Raw genomic sequence first — 23,014 nt, 5'->3', positions numbered from 1 at the left:
TAACATTAAAATTTCCTGTACTTTCAGAACCAAACACCCCTTTTCTCCATAACCAAACACCCCTTGTCTCCATAACCAAACACCCCTTTTCTCTATAACCAAACACCCCTTGTCTCCATGACCAAACACCCCTTTTCTCTATAACCAAACACCCCTTTTCTCTATAACCAAACACCCCTTTTCTCTATAACCAAACACCCCTTTTCTCCATAACCAAACACCCCTTTTCTCCATAACCAAACACTCCTTGTCTCCATGACCAAACACCCCTTGTCTCCATAACCAAACACTCCTTTTCTACACAGCCAGATATCCATTTTCTTCCTAACCAAATGCCCCCATACCTTCACAGCCTCTTTCTGTAAACAAGCCAAAACCCGGGCGTAATATATAAAGGTTTTGGTCTGCGAGAGTTAAGAGGTTAATGGAAGTAATGACGGGGTTCGTGCTCTCTGAACGATATATTCAAGATGGTGGACTAAGCCTGACTAATAAACAGGTATCCACAGTAACTTGACTAAAATAAAAAAATAATAATGTGATTTATCGTGTCGATGTGATTCTGTCGTACCTGGATATAGGGGATGCATGGTAGGAAATATGCTCCAAAGTTGAATTATTATTATTATTATTATTATTTCATTTCTTTAAAAGTATTACATTTATTACCACCACGTGACGACTATTGAATTGTTGTGAAGCGAATTACTGTACTGTAGTTAACGAATTACTGTACTGTAGTTAACGAATTACTGTACTGTACTGTAGTTAGTGAATCACTGTACTGTATTTAGCGAATTACTGTACTGTAGTTAGCAAATTACTGTACTGTGGTTAGCGAATTACTGTACTGTAAAGTTGTGCACGTTCACTCTTAAGCCAGCCAGCGGTTGATTATTACCATCCATCTGTCAACACCTTCATCAAAACGTTTGCCTCACCCCGAGCATCACTTGCCTCTTGAGTAAAAAAAAAATATTTCATATGTTGGCCATCAGTGTCTAGGACAGGTTGTGTCCATATGTTGGCCATCAATGTCTAGGACAGGTTGTGTCCATATGTTGGCCATCAGTGTCTAGGACAGGTTGTGTCCATATGTTGGCCATCAGTGTCTAGGACAGGTCGTGTCCATATGTTGGCCATCAGTGTCTAGGACAGGTTGTCCATATGTCCATATGTTAGGACCCATATGTTGGCCATCAGTGTCTAGGACAGGTTGTGTCCATATGTTGGCCATCAGTGTCTAGGACAGGTTGTGTCCAGTATGTCCATATGCCATCAGTGTCTAGGACAGGTCGTGTCCATATGTTGGCCATCAGTGTCTAGGACAGGTTGTGTCCATATGTTGGCCATCAGTGTCTAGGACAGAGGTCGTATCCATGGGCCCCCCAGCAAAAAAAAAATATAACAATAAAATAAAATAAAAAAATTAATAAAAATAACAAAGTTAAACAAATTATAAATAAAAAATAAATAAATAAAAAATAGATGTTTAGTGAGTTTAGGACGAGTTTTTCTTAATTTTTTTTATTGTCAATTTTTATAATGGACAAAACTTACAAGGTCTTGTTCTCACTCCCTCCTCCTCCTCCCCTCAATCCCACCATCCTTACTTTCTCTTCCTATTCCTCCACCTGCTCACCATCCTTCCTCCTCTTCACCCCACATCCTCCTCACTCCATCCTTCCAACTCCCTCTCACTTCTATCATCCATCCTTTTTCCCCTTCCCCCATTCTTCCTCTGCCTCACCCCATCCCTCTCCTCCCCACTCACCATCCAATATGTATCTTATAAAATGGTAATGAAAAACTTAAATATATAGTACATGTGTAATTTTAGTAGGGAAGATATAGTATATTACTGTCTTAAAATCTCTCGACAATTATCGATACAAATTGGAACATCTTCACATACAATTCAAGGCAGCTTGGTATGCTTGTACTGTACACTGTTTAATATTTAAGGTATTTATTAAGCCAACATAAGAAATAACTTGGGTTATTCAATGTAGCAGTGAGGAGAAGTTCAGGAAACTCCCCCAAGGTTTGTTTATAAGAAGACTATTAGTCCTAATATTAAGCATTAAAAAAAAGGGGGGGGGGGACTTGATAGTGTTTGGTTAAGTGATCTGTCATTGTGCCGGCCATGTATGATATAGGATTGACTCTATGGAGCATTTAGATACAAGTTAACCAGTTGATCAAGTAAAGGGAGAGGCTTCTGGTGTGTGTACAGAAGGATAAGAATTTCATTGATAGTGGACATGAATAATGATCCCAGCCCCTATATTGATAACTGAATCTTTGGCTCAGCTGACTGACCTCCCCACGACTTCAGTGTTTGTAAGATCAGATTGAAATTTGATCATCATTTTATGTACTTGTTTGTTGGATCAGATTGAAATTTGATGTCTGTGTGTATTGTCGATGAAATTTGTGTACAATTTTGATCGAATTTTTATAATAATTAAGAAAGCGTAAATAAATAACTCGGTCAGCTAAGCTCGTGGCTGTTGTGGGCCGCCTGTCAAGGGGAAGGGTTCATCTGTAATGGAATTTTTCATTTACAAGCCTTTCAGTGTTGGCTAAGTATAAAACTTAACTGGGAGGCTTTGGCATTTGCTCAAGTAGGGTACTTTAGGACCAGTTCTGTTTTGGCATGGGAGGTAACTTCATTGGCTCATCTTGGAAGTATATACAGTACTAAAGGGCGATGGCAGCGGTCAAGGGCCTTATGCTAAATGAAGTGTACATACGTATAAAGGTGGCTTGGGCTAATAGGAAGCTTTGAACTAATGACAAATTTGATTATATATTTATCTCTTGTGCCAGAAAAGAATTATGTCTTACCTCATTACAGTTTTGGAAGCAGTCCATGGTGTCTTGAAGCAACCAATAGCAGCACAGATTTGAGGCATCACTTATGAGTCAGAAATTCCTTATATCGATGTTTTATAAATTCTCCCCTAGTGGTATAATTTTTTTCCACTTTTTAAGCAGTAAAATATCAGGGTAGGCAAGGCCAGTAAACTCCTGTATCTTATTCTGATTTCATTCTTTTTATTATTACAGTATTATTAAATTTCTGCTTTGTTCCCAATCCCTCCACGTTCACACTTACTGCCAAGTCCTCGGGCATGCTGCTGTTGATTGCTTGGTGTGGCTTTCATATTTTCTTATTCTCATTGAACATTTGTAATTGACTGTATCTTGAGTACAGTTTTATTGTAGACATAATTAATTACCTTATTGCAGATTCATATGTGTAAGCATTATCTGTGTATTGAGGACTTAAGGGAATCAAAGTTTTAACATCGCAGTTAGACTTTCTGAACGCATTGATTGTGGGACAAGTTGGTGTGGAAGCATTTAGAACTGACAGCTGATGTGCAGGTGAGAGTATTGGAGCTGTTAAGGTTTTATGTGAGGAAGAGGCATTGGAGCTGGCATAGATCTTAATTCGGTATTAATGTTAGTACTAACTGCAAAACTGAGTATGCAATGATCTTTCTCTCTAAAAGCAGAGTACATTTGTTATTATTATTATTATACTAAAATGCTCTAGATTGAAAGAGCATTTGAAACTATGGATAAAGTTGTTATTGTAGTAGCGTAACCAATTATTGATAATATGCACGACTCAGTGGACGAATACTGTAAATATTGGCCAGGAACCTCTGCTCTTGGAATCTCAACTGACATAAGCCAAGTCCCTCTTGGGAAGGAGAGGTTTGGTCATTGCTAACTCTATCCATCACAATTAGTAGCCCTTGCACATGGAGTGTAAGCTGTTTGAAAGTACAAATATTTATTAATAGCCTCCAGAGTTTTCACATGTTATTGTCCTTTTGGATATCTATATTTTCCCCTGAGATGCTGAAAACTGCCAGTAAATTATAAGGAGTAGATTAATTTCTTGGTGTCAGATAAAGTTTTGAATTTAAGTTTAGGGGAAAATGTAAACATCCACTTGTTTGAATTGCCGAGGTCCAATACTCTCACTGTCATATGCAAACGTAATGTGTATACACGGTGTAATTTTTACAGTAACCGTTTACCACAACGTTAACACTGGTGATGACTGTTGGTGTCAGGTTTAGTAACAGTGCTCCCCACATGTGTATGCTGGTCATTACTGCACTGGTAAAAATCTCCATCACTTTGAGATACCATATATATGTATGTAGAGGAGGTGATCAATGCAGTGACTTGAAGCCTAACACTACTCTTGACATACAATTGTATATAATAGAGTCAAATTGCTGCAGTGATGTAACTCAGTGCTTTTGCCACCACTTGTGTCTGCAGGCTAACTCCTTCAAACCAAAGATTTGTCCTTTTTGTTTCCCCTGTCAGTTTTGTGTTGTCATTGATAATTGTACACTTGAGTTAAGTGTTTGAACCTCGCAAAAAACCTCCAAACCCATACATTTCCTAGCAGGCATCTGCTTCAATTTTTTTACTTTTCATTTCCTTATCAATATTATAAACTGGAGATATAATATGGAAAAATGATTCTCTCTTTGTTTGTATTACCCTTGGAGCTTATTTATACACTATTTAAAACAACGAAAATTGAGAAGTTGTTGTGTGTGGAGTAACTAATTTATGCACATTGAAATAACAACTTGATATGTTGATAAAGAACTGACCACCCCAATATGACATGTGTGCATAGAAGACTAAGCACAATTTATCTCTGGAACACAGTACAGTAAACCCTCGATAACTGGGCATGGTTGTGGTCTCGAATTGTATTATAGTATAACTCGGAAAATGTCAAGATGTATAAAATTATCTGGGAAAATCTCTGCATATCTGGCCACCTACATCACCTATCATGCACCTCTGTCACCTACCATGCTTCACTCTTCACCTACAGTGCTGGTAAGTTACTTTTTTACATTTAGTAATTACTTGTACACATATCTGGGTCGATAAATTTTTAGTGTTGTGTTTTGTAGGGGAGAGGTGCCTCGATAAGTCTGAATTTGGGATAACTCTGCAAGGCAAGAGACCCATATGTGCCCAGTCATCGAGGGTTTTCTGTCCTATAATTTTCCTTTGAGCCATGAAAACAATATTTCCTGACAGCTATGAAATGGCCTGACCTTTAGTCCTGTGGTTCACAGATGGAAATAAATCACACATATGCTCAAATCATAAACTTGTATACTGTACTGTTTGCATCAATATTTATTCACAGACAGGTTAGGTTTGGTTTATTTAGGTTAGGTTTATTTAGGTTCAGGTAGGATAAATCATCTACATTATCTGGGAATCAACAGTGGTATATAATCATTGGACCAGTACTAGTACAGTTATTCAATTCCTTCAGAATAAAGAAAAGCCAGTTATTATATAGTGCTAAAGAGACATTGTGTAGTTCTTTATTACTCGGTCAGATAGTGATATACCACGGCAAAACGATCTTCTAAAATGTGAAGTAAGTTGTATGTAAAATGCCCAACTAATGTCAAAAAATACAAATTCACAGCTTCCATAGGGGTGGATCTTTGTTTCCCAAGCCCCGTGTATCAATACAGAAATGGGTCCATACATTTGTGGGGTCATATGAAGATTAGGCACCCCAGATAATGTACGGTAGGTGTTTAATCTTCAGGTGGGATTGAAGACTGGTCACGGTAACATACACAAGGGTATTAATCAAATTGAAGTGGCAAGTGTAAACAAATGGCTCGTGTCCTTAATTCAGAAATAAAAATGAAGTCATAGTTCTTCTCTATAATTGTTATACTTGTACAAATAAACTGTCAACATTTATATTCCAGTTTAATGATCAATTTGAGGTTTAAGTCAATACAATTTCACTTTATAAACTACTCATTGATTGTCTAAACACCTCGTTTATAAACCACGTCCACTGATGATGTCATTACCACAATGCACCAGAGGCTCCAAAGTTTGGTACACATCATCAATGAAATCCCAAATCAGGCTTTGAACACTGAATTGAGTAAATAATCAAGATTCATTAAATTAGTGGTTAATTATTATTACTTAATGTTATTTTCTCCGAGGTTCAGTAATAGTGTTTATATCGGCTGACAAGCTGTGACGCTACCTTAGTTCAGTCTCTGTCTACCGCTGGTGACGGTGATGGGTACTGCTGGCGACGGCTGACGGTGATGGGTACTGCTGATTGGTACTACTGACTCCTGGCTGGATGAGTACTACAGGCTGACAGCTGCTGGTGACCAGGCTGACAGCTGCTGATGACCACTACAGGCTGACGGCTGTTGGCGACCACTACAGGCTGACAGCTGCTGATGACCACTACAGGCTGACGGCTGCTGGTGACCACTGTGGATGAATATTGCTGGCTGATGTATACTGCCCACTGACAGGTAAAGTTTCACTCAACTCCTTGTTATTTCACTTCTTGTCACTAGGATCTTATAATTGTGATCCGTAATTTTTACATTTCTAAGGCACTTTTCTTTAATGGCATTTCTCGCGCAAATTACATACAGTGGTCCCTCGGTTAACGAACACAATTCGTTCCAGAAGGTCGTTCGTTAACCAAGACCATTGTTTCAATGGGATTTTGGGTAATTGGTTCCAGCTCATCAAAAATTACATACAAACTAAAAATAAATGCAGTAAAGTACACTTACTTTGAGGTGTGTATGTAGAAGGCTCCTGGTTGATGATGATGATGGGAATTAGAATGGGGGTGGAGGAGAAGGGAGAAGAGAAGGCATTGGGGTGGAAGAGAAGTCACCCCATGGTGCCATTTCACCCATAAAATTTTAGTTCACTTGGTGTAATTCAAGATTATTTTCTTTAAATCAACACTGCACTGCACTATATATTGTCAAAATGTTAAATAAATTTCAGAATGACCAATAATTGTACTCTGTGTTCAAGAGACCCACAAGCAAGATGTTTCCTCCACTGAACAGACACAAACTGAGGCCTTGGTGGGTGAGTGAAGTGGCTGATGGGCGCACCAAAAACTAGTTCCCTGTACTGCAATTATGTTAAATAAGTGTTAAAATGACTAAAAAATTTAATATATAACTTGGAATATTATTGAATAGTACAACCTTCTTGATATTTACTCAAATGGTAACGAATTTAAGCCCTAAAACCGATAACTGTATTGGCGGACTAATACTACAGCTGGTGAGCAGGCGAAAACATATTAGGAAAAATTTGTAAGGAATTCGGTAACGGAAGTGAAGAATCTTAAGGAAGGTAATTCATTAACCAAGGCGTTCGTTAACCGAGGGATCACTGTATTAGAGATATTTAAAAACAAAATTATGTAGGAATTTTATCTTTCACTTGTTGCCACTAAATGAATCTTGTGAATTTATAGTTGCAATCAGAAATGTTGATAATTATGTGACCTTTCTTTACTTTTTTACTTTTATCCTCTCCACCAGATCGGCTCATTAGTCGCTTGGGCGGTTGGTCACGTCTCTGTTGCACACTGTGGTCATGTACCGGCTCCAGTGTTGGTCAAGTCTGGTCTTGAAACAGCTCACACTCGGTGCCGTCACAACACTCTCTGGCAGATTGTTCCAAGAGTTCACAACTCTCACTCCGAAAAAGTTACCCCTCACAATTTTCTGGACTTGCGGCTTCTTCAACCTAGAGCTGTGATCGCTTGTGGGGCGAGGGTCCGGCAGCTCCAGGTAAGGACACTCGACTGAGTAATGCCCTTTGAGATATTTATACCCGTTAATTAGGTCCACCCTTGCCTGTCTGTAGTATAAGCTAGGCAATTGCAGGCGCTCTAATCTCTTTAGGGTAACAGTACTCCAGGCGTGGAAGCACTTCACTCTTGAAGATCATTACGAGGGACGGACCATCTAGATATCTGAACTACCTTCTTATAAGACCCAATAATTTAGTTGCTTGGTGCGGAGGGACCACAAGCGTCAGCTGTCAAACCAACACTGTCTCCTTATCTCCCTCCATCTGTGTGGCCAGGGAAGTTTCTTATCATTTTTAATGGTTAAAAATTATTTTTTGGAAAAGTTGATTTTTCTCGATTTACCTCATGTGTGGGGGGGGGGGCGTACTGCCACCATCACCCTTACCCGGGGTTTAAGGGTTAAGGACATTGAGGGGAGCTTAGCCCAAAGTTCTGTAGAACCACGAGTTTTTTGGGGATCTGGCAACATGCTCCCCCTGGAAATTGTTTGAATTTAGACTGTCTGTGACAGCATTTCTTGCCACCTGAAGGCAGTTAAAAGAAGAAACCCAACGGTCTAAAATACAACAAAAAAATTTATAATATTGATTTTTTTAGACAATTCCTGGGATGTGTATAATGGAGGTAGTAGGCCAACGTGTGTTAAGTTTGTGTAACTTGTGTAGTATATGGTGATCAGAGCTTGTGGATTGTTATTGTTCTGTTGGAGTGCCTGTGTGTGTATGTTACCAGTGTAATGAGACATGTGAGCATGCTGATGGATGTTAACATTAGTTAATACATTAAATGTTGCAAAAGTAAACTTGACATGTTCTCTCCCTTCAATAACTTAATCTCTGTTTACCACACCAGGCACACCTTTAGTTTTTTGGAGGGGGGAGCATCAGACTACATCTTCTTGATTTGAGTCTGGCATATCTGTTGATAACTTCATTATGTTCAATGTCATCCAGTGTATTTTTTTCAATAGACAGAACTGCCAGGTGATTGAGTCTGTTCCGTCCCATAGTGCTCATTAACCATGTGTGTACACGTCTCGAGGCACTGAAGGATCTCTCACAGCTGCTGACAGGAATGTTCAGAGTTGGAACATCAGAATCAAGCAACCTGTATACACTGAGCATGTCTCCTTCTTCCTAGCTAGAAAATTCTTAGCAACCAGTATTTCTTCTGGTTGAAGCTGGATTTTGTAGTGTATAGCAACTTTTGTTAAGAACTTCAGAGAGGAAAGACGCAGAGGCTGGGTGACAAGCCTGGATACCTTTCATGAGATCAGCTCCCACACCAGTAAATCATTGGTCAAGCTTAATGATCATACAGTACTGTAGTTAGAATCTTAAGGTTTCCCAGATGACCAAAACCAAAATAATACCAATATTGTTTGGAATGTTTATACTATGAAATTTGTTGTATGGGCAGCTAATATATATTGAATTAGTTTATGTGCTTAGTAATATTTATATATTCAAAATAGTATTACTGCATTGCACAGTAAAGCACAATTATCTAATAATATTTATTTACAGAGCCAATCAGCTGAGAAGGTTGGAACTACATCCAGGGTTCATCAAGGCAGATGAAAGAAATTTACCAAAAGTAGATGTCCTTATGATTGTAGAGTATTATCAAGAACTCTGCCATCCAGCTATGAAGCGCGTTAAATTACATCTGTCATCTGATCATCTCAAGCCCATCCCCTGGCCAGGTTGTCCCTAGTCCTTCCACAACATAGACATCAGTGACGAAAACTTACATTTCCCAGACATGAAATAGAGAACAGTGATGAAGACTAACATGTTGGAGTTAACGGTTTTTTGCATCACTTTGGCAGCCAGCAAGTAAATACTGTACACACGATGATACTTGTAAACTCCTTCTGAGCATTTAAAGGTTAATCAGACTCTTCGTGTTGAACTCAAACATTATAATTTGGTCAAACCTGTTGAATACAATTCATTCTTACTATTTCAAATAAATCATACATAAATGTTTAATCCAATATATATTCACATAACAATCATAGCTATGTAATTAGTCTAATGTTAACACTTATGTCAAAATGATAACTGATGCAATGGACACAGACTACCTGTGTAAACTTTAGTGCGGGTTAAAATTATGTGTTGAAAGTCCCAAGAGAAACAGGTTAGGTGTTGACTCTATGATGGGGATAGCCACAGTGGCAGATTGGCAGTGCCCTGCCCAGCCCTGGCTGGCCGACTTTGCTGCGTCAGGCGTTTATACATAAACAAGCTCCTCTTACTACCACCCAACACACCAACCTCCTCTGGGTCTCTCCATCAATAATACTCTATATACAGGCAGACACACCCAACAAACATGACATACACAGGCAGACACACCCAACAAACATGACATACACAGGCAGACACACCCAACAAACATGGCAGACACACCCAACAAACATGACATATACAGGCAGACACACCCAACAAACATGACATACACAGGCAGACACACCCAACAAACATGACATAACTTTCAGCCTAACATAGTATTTGTTTATGGGTCATTCTACTCATTACTGCTTGTGGTAACAATGCTCGAGCAGTAATGTATTTTAACCTAAAAATATGGTTTACCTGTACAGTATATATCAACTTAATACTCACATCAAAATGATCTTCACAACAGTAGATGCAGTATTCTGACTTGGGGAAGTGCCGTTGAGCAGCAAGTCACCATCTTTTTCCTATCTTATTATCTTTCGGTACTGTGATGAATATTTTGCCTGGTGAGGATATGTCGGTACTCTTGCACATTGGTCCGGAGCACCAACGACTCTTGTCCTTTCATTGAACATTGTATATGGCCACAAGTCCTGTATTTCTGCTGGTAACAACACATACACCACAGCTAGCTGCCTCGAGGCTCCTGCTCTGCGGCTCGTGCTAATCTGTGTGACGTCACAACCAGTCACAGCGCTTATCGCAGTCACGTGACATTTTTAGCAACTTTAACCCTTATATTTTACACTTTTTGGCCCAATTTATTTAAAAATATCATTACCATAGTGAATTTAAACGTTTTCTTGACCCATTGACCTGCCATCTTACGAAAAAATTCCGACCGTCAACTCGTCCATTGTTCACAAATTCAGAAAGTTAAGTGAACAGCATCAGTTGGAAATACTTAGCAGGTCTCCTACTTCAGTTCAAATATTTAGGGCTTTCAGATGCTCATACCAGAAGATAAACCAAATTAAAATATTCACAACAATAGAGATTTAGTCAGGCAGCCGTGTGACCAGGTAGCGGGTTATTAACTGTTGAAGTCTGTAATTATTATCGAGGTGTAAGTAAAGCTTGTCTGTAAATACACATATAGCGCTATAATGGTATATTAGGAATTTAATTTTACAATGGATAATATTTGGAGTTTGATTACAGTATTGTACAAAATGGAAATAGCTTTTTGAGAAAGTAAAACTATGTTATTCCAATACAGTACTATTGTCATTTGGACTTAACAGGTAAACTTTATTACCACTACTTCACAATGCCCTCTGGCTTATTTAGCAAACTATTATTTGTTCTCCTTATTTAACAGTTTATGGAGAGTCATATGTGACATAGGATGAAAGATAACGAAGTGTATTTATCTTGAGTTTCGACATACCGGTATGGGAAATTGTTGTAATATAACCAAACACATCTATACTGTATATGGAGTTTGGAGAGGAATTATTAGTCTTATAAGTTGGTCACCATCAATGAGTCAAAAATAAAAACACTTGGGGTTTTGATTTTCCATAGTCTTGAAATTATTGGCATAAGTTTTGTAAATTATATTGATGGGATACTGACGCCTCTCTTAGTAACTGACGTAATAGCTCCCGGTAGATGACATCGGTTGGCCTTTGTGTTACAGCCGGCACAACACCTTCATGAAGCAATGTTCTCGTCCCACATTAATCGGTACTTAAAAAAACTGTACAGTACTGGTAAGGAGGTGGTTGATGTACTCATTTACACCATAGAGATGAAATATTGTACAGTACTCCATCTTGTAACTGTAATGAAGGAGGAGAGATGAGACTAACTGATACAATACTACATGAAATATTAATATACAAACTTAAAACAACATATAATTTAGCAAGTCAATTATCATTCTGAGTTACAATCTGGTGAATGAATTTCAAGGAGCAGAAGTCTGGCTCCTGTGTATGAAGGGGAGACCTAAGAGGCAGGGGTGGCGGCAGTGTTTACATAAGCATTTACACCATCCATATCCACTTGGGAGAACAATAGAGAAACCTTCCATCTGACGGACCTTGGTGTTAGTGGACTTACCTCTCCATATTGTCCGTTAGGTGGAGGTTTCACTGTATTAGGGTAAACAAATAAATAAATAAACCCGATTCATCCAATTAGAACAAAGAATTGCTTGTTTGTACTTTTATAGTGCTTTCTGTATGGCCAGGTTCTTGAAAGTACTGTATTAGAATTTTCTGCACACATGATTCAATACATTTTGGGTGTATGAATGAACCCTCCCCCTCCTCCTCCTCCTCCTCCTCCTCCTCCTCCATCGTGTAAGACTGTAAGGTAAATAAATGTCACTCCATCTCCGCTTTAGCCTCGGAATTTGTTAACGCAGCATATTTTTTTATTTATTTTTTATTCAATATAATGTTTACTCTATAGGTTTTAAGTTATTATACTGTATATGGATGTTAATGGATATTCTGAGCTTCTTGAAGTGTGATGTATTGCAAGCATATTGTGACTCCTGAAGCTACAACATTCCCTATTTAATATTTGTATAAGTTTTCACTACTATCCGTGCAGTGTATAATCCACTTATAGGAAAGTTAATATAGAACCCCAGTTTTAAGTGTTTGTCTGAAATAGTACGTCGATAAACTTGATCATGTTTATGTTGTTTTATTATTGTCATTGTTTATCTACCTGACCATCATATGACCTGTTATTTAGACAATTCTCAAACGTATGATTTTTTCCCATGTAATTGAAGATGGTTGTAATTAATTACACAATTCTGAGGAATTGTATTTGTAATTGAACTTTGAGAATAAAAAGTAATTGTATTTATAATTGCAATTTGCTGTTCAAATTTAATCCAATTACAAATATGCCATGAAACTGGGACCTTATGAAAGATGAAGGAGTCTTATATGAAGCAGTGAAACGGAGACTTGGTCCAATTCTGGAAATTCCTGACATTGTAGCAGCATCCTTCTTTGATCCTTGATTTACCATTTCAAGAAGAAAAAAAAAGTCCTTCGACACACCAAAGTTCTTGTGGAATCTGACTCCCAGTCCAAAATACTGGAGGAGACAATGGGGACAAAGGCCCAAGAGGAGCAGCGTCAATCATCTGAACCAACGCAAAGATTACAAAAGAAGCCTCGTCTTTATGCCTCCTGCAACTAAAGGTGAACAGAAGTCACACACATAAGTTTGAACAAGTGTTGGTGGAGTATATAGGGGAGGGCTGTGAACCATTTGATGTGGACCTCTTGTTCTATTGGAGGGATTCTCCTCCAAACATGCTCCCCCTGAAGCACCTGGCCAGACAAATGTTGGGCTGCACAGCCACTTCAGCACCGTCAGAAAGTGTTTAGTGTAGCAGGTAATTTGTTCATCCCAAACGGACAGAGCTCGGCGAGGAGTTGCAACCTTCCGGGAACTTCTGCTGATCAAGTCCAACAAAGATATATATGATCAGCTTCATTAGTTGTGAATTGAATACTAATGAATTATAGTGACAGAAAATGCTAGCAAAATTCTAACCACAATAAAGTGCAGAATCTGATATAAAATGTACTTTGCAGAATCTGATATAAAATGTACTTGCTTGGTACTTCGAAACTTAACTATATACCTGTAGTCCAAACATGGGTAAAAAAACATGTGGTGTAATTGTAATTTTTGTATAATTAATTTTAACATTTTATGTTAATGAAATTATAATTGTATTTGTTATTTAAACTTCAGTTGAGTAATTGTAATTGACCTTAAATAGTGTAATTAATCCAAGCCTGAAATTGAATTGTAAAAAAGCACCTAAAACAAACAGTCATTCAGAAATAAATTATCCAAGTGGGATGAGAGCAGCCACCTGAGACTTTGTGTAGTGAAGATGTGTGTGTGTGTAGCACAAACTGGCCTGGTCATATCATCAGGTATTAAGGAATTTGGTAAGTTTTCTCATAGACTGTGTGGTGCATTGTGCCATGTCCGAGGTTTGGATATGAACACCTGATGATTTTTTTTATTGTATTTGTACTTGTTTAGTTTTAACCCCAAACCAGCTGCTAAGGATTCCCTACTCTGCTTCATATGTGCATAAATTGACTACAAGGAACATGAAACGTCCACTAATGATGACCACCATCCCTACAACTAACTTCACCACCTCCCCTGCATCACCACCATCTCCATCACATCACCACTTCTCCCCCCCACACACACCACCACCTCCCCCACATCACCACTACCTCCCTCACACCATCATTACCACCTCCCCCACACCATCATTACCACCTCCCCCACACCATCATTACCACCTCCCCCACACACTACCACTGCCTCCCCCACACCACCTTCCACACACTACCACCAGTCTACCACCTCCCCCACACCTCACTACCACCACAGAATACAAGAGGAGGTCATCTCTAGGGTGTTGCATCACTCTCACAAGGCCGTGATTGACATGTAAGTTCAACTAACAGATGAAGAACACGTGGGAGTATTGTGTAACTTCCATTTAATAAACCTTGATCGAATATTGCTTTAGTACAACACAGTGATGCAAGACCTACACCTCCCTCCTGTGTGGTCTTGTTCTTCCTGATGCAAGACCTACACCCTCCCTCCTGTGTGGTCTTGTTCTCCTGGATGCAAGACCTACACCCTCCCTCCTGTGTGGTCTTGTTCTTCTGATGCAAGACCCACACCTCCCTCCTGTGTGGTCCTCCTGATGACCTGCAAGACCTACCTCCTCCCTCCTGTGTGGTCTTGTTCTTCCTGATACAAGACCTACACCCTCCCTCCTGTGTGGTCTTGTTCTTCCTGATGCAAGACCCAAGTGTGGCTGTGTGTGATGCAAGACCTACACCCTCCCTCCTGTGTGTGTTCTCCTGATGCAAGACCTACACCCTCCCCTGTGTGGTCTTGTTCTCCCTGATGCAAGACCTACACCCTCCCTCCTGTGTGGTCTTGTTCTCTGATGGACCCACCCCTCCCCTGTGTGGTCTTGTTCCTGATACAAGACCACACCCTCCCTCTGTGTGGTCTTGTTCCTGGATAAGACCACACCCTCCCTCCTGTGTGGTCTTGTTCTCCTGATAAGACCTACCCTCCCTCTCCTGTGTGGTCTTGTTCTCCTGATGCAAGACCTTGATACAAGACCTACACCTCCCTCCTGGATACAAGTGTGGTCTTGTTCTCCTGATAAGACCCACACCCTCCCTCCTGTGTGGTCTTGTTCTTCCTGATACAAGACCTACACCCTCCCTCCTGTGGTCTTGTTCTCCTGATACAAGACCTACACCCTCCCTCTGTGTGGTCTTGTTCTCCCTGATGCAAGACCTACACCTCCCTCCTGTGTGGTCTTTGTTCTCCTGATACAAGACCTACCACCCTCCCTCCTGTGTGGTCTTGTTCTCCTGACACAAGACCTCACCCTCCTCCTGTGTGTTTGTTCCTGATGCAAGACCTACACCTCCCTCCTGTGTGGTCTTGTTCTCCCTGATGCAAGACCCACACCTCCCTCCTGTGTGTGGTCTTGTTCTCCTGATGCAAGACCTACACCCTCCCTCCTGTGTGGTCTTGTTCTCCCTGATGCAAGACCTACACCCTCCCTCCTGTGTGGTCTTGTTCTCCCTGATGCAAGACCTACACCCTCCCTTCTGTGTGGTCTTGTTCTCCCTGATACAAGACCTACACCCTTCCTCCTGTGTGGTCTTGTTCTCCCTGATAAGACCTACATCCTCCCTCTTGTGTGGTCTTGTGTGGTCTTATAATACTCAGATCAAGTTACTGCCTTATAAATATCATTACAAACACTCACTCAAGGACTCATCTAAAACTAACCATTTCTAATGTGTAAAGGGAATCTATGTGAGGTCATACAAGTAATAATAATGTTATAATACAAACATATGATCTGTAAGGCAGTGTGTATAAAATTTTCTATTGATACACTCTATATAAAGTATTCCTTTCCTCTTAGACTCTATTTACATAAGAAATTGAATATTTATTAATAAATCTTTAAATACCCATCTACTGTTGTCACGGCGAAGGGGTTTGAAAGCCTGCGTGTAATTGGTCAGTTTCCAGTAGAAAATGTCAGGTAAGTCACTGATTGGTCCTTGGCGGTATTAATCCATGTAAGCTGATATGTGGTTGGTCAGTTTTCAGCTGGTGGTACAAGACGGTCTGTGATTGGCCGACGAGACCCTCCTTCCTCAAATGTGGAGAGGCGTCATGGAGGAGGTGGAGACCCTGGTGTGTCTGCTGTATAATGGACGGTTTTGGGTGTTTAAATGACAGCTAAGTTAAATTATATGATAGTTTTTAGAAGTTTATAGTTTTATGTACAGTTTATAATATAATATATGACAAGACACTATCTGAGTGGAGGTATACAAGTAAGTATTGCTGGAGCTGCTGGTGTGTTGTGATGAATAAGTCATATTTATTTATTTTCTTACAGACTATTACTGCCACTTGTAAAGGTCTGTGGGTTAGATAACTTTGATTAAATCCCAGAGGAGATCCATCACCTTCTTTTAGTAGGTTTGTAGGGATTTTCCAATACCCCAAAAATCCTATGGACTTTACATGGGATGGAAGTACAGTACGGTATACAGTACTTAGTTATATGGTATAATTAAAATACAAACACAGATAAATGATTTAGGTGTGATAAAAAGTATTCCATGATAAACACAGCCGTGGAAATAAATGTTTTGGGGAAATTTGTTCAGTAATGATTGACTTTATGACTTATGATCCTTCCTGTCTTGTCAATGTTAACCCCACCAGTAATACTTGATGAGAGTGGTCAGGTCTGGATTAACTTCTCTTTTATGATAAGTCAAGAGCAGCTGCCTGAGGTCGAGGGTTGGCTGCATTTATAGATTGTTTTAGATGTTGTTACAGTCTATAATTTATTGGGTAATGGTGGAGCAGACACCTAACACCAAAAGGAGTTGTTCAATATCATTCTTTTTTCACAGATGTTCTTTGCATGATAATAATTAATAATAATGAAGTGATGCACAGAACCTGATAGGACCTGACCTAACCAAACCTAACCTGACCTGACCTGACCTGACCTGACCTAACCTAACCTAACCAAAGAAACCTACCTAATCTTACCTATAGTATTTCCACGCTAAACTGGCCTATAAGCCATGCTACTTGTCTATAGCTGATTGGTTCCCCTGAGCGTTTTTCGTTTTTACCCCCCCCCCCCCGACCGTGCATGTATAAGTGCGTATGTATATCGACCTTTTATAATAAATATTAAAAATTTTCTGACATCTTCTCTGAGGTGATAATGCCTTGAAATCATTTGGATTTTGATATTCCTTATATTTAACATTATTTTAGATAATAACGGGTCTCTACTTATTGTGAACCCATTTAGTTTTAGTTTTTTATTAACCACCCAGCTATTAGTATAGAAGAGGGGCGTGGCCTACGGGCCAGGTTAGCGTGGAAAGACTATAACGTCCTAGTTGGGGACTAACCCCCCCACCTCTCGGACCCCTCCGCATATTAGGCAGAAAGAACTTAATTTGATATCTGGTATCAATAAAAGCATCTATCTTGAAGCAGCATGGTGTAATTTAAATTTTTTTGTGAACATGATAAGGACGCCATTGAAAAACAATCTGGCTTCTCTCTCACTCCTCTTCCTCGAGGAAGAACATATTTATACAAGCATATAGCTCACTTGTTAACCAATGCTTTTCATAAGATATTGTAAATGAAACAAAACTCCGTAATATGGGTCCACAAAGGGCACCTGGTGTGGGTAGTACCACTGGGTACTCGCCTAACCTTGGAGGCAGTCAACATAGGTGCCACATCACACCAACATTGCCAAATGTGCTTCTTGCATATCTAGCATTCATATGTAAAGATAAAATTATTATATTGTAATTTTTCAGTTCATATGCAAATTTGCCATGAACAGTATACATTAATTGTTTTTTTAATGGGTATTATGTTGACTTAAGTGTAAGACCCAGATGCATTACATTTTCCCAGGTATTGCTGTGATGTGTACAGTAATGATCACCTGAAATCATTTACTTTGCAGGTGTGGTTCAGTGCTCTGGCTGTCAACTTCTTTGCCATTGAAGATTGCCGGAGTAGGATGTTGTTAACCCAGGTGTGTTGACAGTTGCTGACGTTGACCTAAGATGGAAGAAGATGGCTGTTATAACTTTCTCTAACTGGACACAAATCACATAGGTGGTGAGTTGAAGTTCATTATACTAACTATAAAACCTTTGATGTGGTCGTGTAACATTACCAGGAAACAGTTCTCATTGTTCACTGAGACACTTGTCATCATAACCATAACATGAGATTAGTTCATTAAATATTTTTACACTACAAAAACAGGGCTGTCATGGACAGCATTTATGGTTGTGGGGAAGGTCTGTGATAGGGTGAATCAAGAGGCACTGAAACAGTGAAGATGTATGGAGTAGGAGGAAAGCCTGACCTAATACCTTGTGTATCGGCACTTGGGGCCATACTATGAATTTTGTTTAAATTTCATACAAGGGTAAAACTTACCTGGGTTCACAATTTAAAAATTAGTGTTAACTAGTGACCTTTGAGTTAATTAAAGATATTTGACTACAGTATGTCCTTCAAGTTTGTTTTTTGTTTTTTTTATTTGCGGATGACACCCTGGATGTATCCAAGAAAGTCTGTGTGTAGTTTTAAAGTTGCCGTCATTTTTGCGGCTGGGACAGGGAGCCATTCGTTCTAGAGACAGTAATTTCCTTTACCTGTATTGTAAACGTGTGTGTAGACTGTAGACACACACTATAAGGGCACGAGTTTTCCTTAATTTTTCTTTTTTAATTTATACCATGGTAGTTAACCTTTAAACTTTTCAACCTGGTTTTATCTTAACTTCTTACTTCATTTCTTTTCTCCAGTAGTTTTTTTTTATAGTTATTTCATAGTTACTCCATAACCTCTGACCTGTGGTAGCGTGGCTCGAGGGTTATGACACATGGGTACATTTTAATTCTGGTATCAAGCAATAGGAAGGAATGACGGTAAAATACTGCAGGTAAATGATGCTCCTAACATACAAATAAAATAGTTTATTAAAATTATAAAATGGTTTATTAAAATGAAGTTATATTTTAAGAATAATTCCAGTAATACTCAACTACAGGGATCAACTCCCTGGCTTTACTTATTTTGTACTATTAAACTTAGGTTCATTTTCCACTTACACCATGACTGGGTGTACAGTACATGTACAAGAACACACATAATACATAGCACCTTTGAGCACCATTATTACAAGTGGCAATGATGCCAGTTACAGCACCAACATTAATACTTAAACATCACCAGAATTAGTAGCTTCTCTTCACCACTGTGGTACATTTGCCCACAAGCAAAGTGATGGTCAACCTACTCTTGCTGGCTCCACACTCAGACAATTCAGGTGGACACCTACATGTGTACTCGGAGGAATAACACAGCCACCAAATAGCCCTATTGAGGAGTGGACTCATCCATAACAATAAAGGGGGCTGGCAGTGTTTGCTCGGCCTGTGATATCAACAAGCTGGGCAGTGAACGCGTCAGGTAAATGGCTGGCCAGTTGACTGGACCCCAGGGGTGGTGGCGAGTTCCTGATGCTCGTGTTCACGAATTTACCCGAGTTTACTGGCCTTCATCCATCTCCCAAACTAGTGTGGAGGTCGTCCCAATCTACAAGGCTCTTGGCCAAGAGGAACCTGTGGGGGTAGAGGAGTTTCAGACGTTGTTGACATGAACATCATTACTGTGTCACTTGCATATTCAAACTATTAACTAAGTCATAATAACTTAAATGTGGCGAGGTATAATACAGAGGAGCGGACATTACCTGTGGGTGGAGGAGTTTCAGATGTTGTACTGACGCCCGGGAGCGTCCTTGGTCCTCACTCCTCCACTCTGTTTGGAATTCCACTCACCCCAGTTATTTCAATGTACTACGTTACTGTATACTTTGACGTTTGAAACTGAGACCACGAACTCATTTCCATTTCCTAAGATTCCCTTGTCAATCTATGCTCTGACTGAGCTGCCGAAGACGAGAATTAAATTGATTTCGAGGTTTGGGATGGCATTCCCTGGTGGGGGGAGCCTAAGACAAGTAGTATCCGATTACATCCATTAAATTCTCAAAGATAGCTGGACTGACAGTTCCCTTCAGGTTGATTAATTACTTTCATAATTAACATCCTTACAACAATTTCACCATGAACATCAGATTCTCTGATGTTCTTAGGTGAAAAAGAGGTGACTTCAGCCTCGGTCAACTACCACTGGCATCTCCAGGGCCGACGCCAATGATACCTCCCTCTCACTGCCGACTCTACCCTGACTTATATTAACAATTACGCTAACAGTAAATACAATTAAGTTTTCAATATCAGTCACAACTGATCTTGAATGCTTCATCTGCAATCAGACGTCTCTAAGTTGACGCAAAGCAAGGGTGTTCTCTTACCAATTCAAATGCATGAACACCCTGTGTGGAATTTAGGTATATGGTAGTTGAGTTTCTCTAGTAATGTGACATGGAAAACGGAGGATTCAGATCTCCTGAAGTGGTTAGAGAACGTATGTTTCAACTGGAAGACTCGGAAGGTTTACAGGTTTTGTGGGCGTGGAGCGTAATATGAATTATTAGGTTTTAACAGACTAGCCATGCTATTATGACCATGACAACACAAATACAATACTACAGGTAAAAGAAATAATTGTCCTAAGGGTAAACACATGAAGGTAATATACATTTATTTGTACACAAGAAAAAAAAGGACCCACCACTGTCCACAAATGTCATTGGAGGCCATTTTGAGAACTTAACCCCGGCAAATTGGGGGGGGGGGGTGTGCTTACAAACAAAATTATGCTGTGCCTGTAAGTTCTAAATCATCTTTATATACATTTTCCTACAAATATAAACTGTCTTTACTATATAATCACATTAGTTTTCACTTTACAAAACAATTTTGTTTGGTGGCAAAAATATGCCTGACCATAACCTTGTATTTTGGCACTTGGAGTCATACCATGGATTTTGTTCTTATTTCATACCAAAATATAACAGTATATGCTGAATAAGGATCGCCCTTGAATATAGGATTCAGATAAGCCATCTTCCAGTCGTCGGGGACCTTTTGCTCCTCCAGGCATTTACAGAACAGGATCTTAATAAGGGGCTCCACAAGCTTGTTATACAGTTTTCTTAACACTGGGGTGTACCATATCTGGGCCGTGACTCTTATGAATCTTTACCTTTGACGGTTTATTTCTTACAACCTCGTCCGAGAACACAACGTGGGTCAGCTCTGTGTCAATCCGTCTTTCCTGAAACGCAGGAAGATCGTTTGCACCCTCTCTTGTGAATACCTATGATTTTTTCTTTTTTTTCAATGCCTCCGCCTTATCCTGATCAGAATCTGCATAACTGCCATCTTCGAGCCTCGGGTCCGATATGCCTACTTGTGTTTTTAATTTCTACTCTGCGTAGCAGTAAGAAGCCTTAGGGTTTGACATGACCTCCCTAGCAATCTGCCAAAGGAACTTTTTAAGCCCTTCTACACTTTGAATTTGCTTGGTTCCTGGATCTGGCATACTTACATTCTCCTGTCCTGCTCATTATTTGTCCTAACCTATGTCTCAAAATCCTGAGTTTTCTTCTTAACTTTGCCGACCGTCTCATGGTTCATGTGTAGCGGTCTCCTTGTATTCCTAGAGGCGCTGGGTTTGGTCTTTGGTGTATATTTAACTTTACTGGCTATGATATTTAGTGTAGCATCTGCATTCTTATTCCTTAGTGAGTCAGGCCTGTGTATACTCATCTCATTGTAATATATGAACCTGGACCTGGTTTTGTCATGAACTAAGTAACGGTTAAATCTGAAGGGCAACGTTCCGTGGTGACTAGTGCCAACTGGGGCAGTGGTTTGGGTGTTTGCTTCCCTCTGTAGTGAGTCTGATTAATAACATGTTGAAATAGAAAATTGTCTCGGTTTTTACGAAAAGAGTGGTTGGATTATTTAGGTCGTTTGGAATGGATTCATTTCTCCAGTCGATGTCGCCATAATTGAAGTCCTCCATGACAAGGAGGTGGCTAGGGTTCTGCACCGTTACATTGTCAATTAAGGCTCTTTAGTTCCTCTAGTTTAATATGCTACAGTTTGGGGATCTGTAGATACATCCAACAATGAGTAAGTCTCCCATTCAGTTTAATTTTACACCACTTTGATCATTTGAAAACATCCTCTCCCTGCACCCTCACCTGACTGACTCTTAAGGTCTTGCCTAGCATAGATAACCACACCCTTCTTACAAGTTTCTTGGGAAAGATTCGTGAGTGAGTCAGATTCATATCCATCTATATTGAACTCACATTCCTCCAGCTTGATTCTCCTGTTTTTGTACAACAGTTCTACAACACCTACTATATCGGGTTACTGTAGTGTTACAGGAACGCGTCAGAATTAGTGTGGTACATGACTTTCAAGCCGGAAATTGTCCTCTGTACTGTTCCTGGTCTTGACTCCGGCCCTCCTCCATTCTCTGCACCTGCCTCATTTACTGTATCCCTTGTGGTTTGTGTGATGTGGTCAGAGATGACATTGTTTACATGGCGCCCACCGCCTCCTGGGTGGGAGGTAGAGCGGATGGCGGGTGTCCCGCTGTCCCCTGATTTTGTGCTGGCACTCTTACTCCCACTACCGTCCCCTTGTATATAACCCAAGTACGCCTGTCCCGGCTTCTCATCGACTCTATCCTCCAGGAGTTTTTTGTGCTGTTCCTTCTGCATTACCGTGCGATCTTGTTTTATGAATATACCCCAAAATGCGTATCTCCTAAGTTTTTTGCCTGCTGATTAACTTCCCATTTCATATCCTCACTTATAAGTGTGATCCTGAGGGTGTGGGACGTGTCCTCCTGCCTTTGTCCTAACCTCACTTCCTGATTGGGAGCTGATAATTTCAGAGCCTCATAAATATTTTGAAATTGCAACTTGTCGTGTTTTTTTTTTGACTAGTTTCAGCTC

General features: G+C 39.8%; 1 long non-coding RNA gene across 1 annotated transcript in view; it reads left to right on the top strand.

Moving 5' to 3' along the window:
• The first annotated feature begins 17,193 nt into the window (after positions 1–17,193).
• LOC121879689 overlaps positions 17,194–23,014 on the top strand; it is a 16,978-nt gene continuing 11,157 nt past the window's right edge. The window contains exon 1 of the long non-coding RNA XR_006091394.1: positions 17,194–18,174. This is a non-coding gene — a long non-coding RNA (uncharacterized LOC121879689). The remainder of the gene's footprint in view (positions 18,175–23,014) is intronic.

Source organism: Homarus americanus, unplaced genomic scaffold, assembly GCF_018991925.1.
Source record: "Homarus americanus isolate GMGI-L3 unplaced genomic scaffold, GMGI_Hamer_2.0 scaffold42643, whole genome shotgun sequence".
Lineage (NCBI taxonomy): Eukaryota > Metazoa > Arthropoda > Malacostraca > Decapoda > Nephropidae > Homarus > Homarus americanus.
This window is presented reverse-complemented; position numbering and strand designations above follow the sequence as displayed.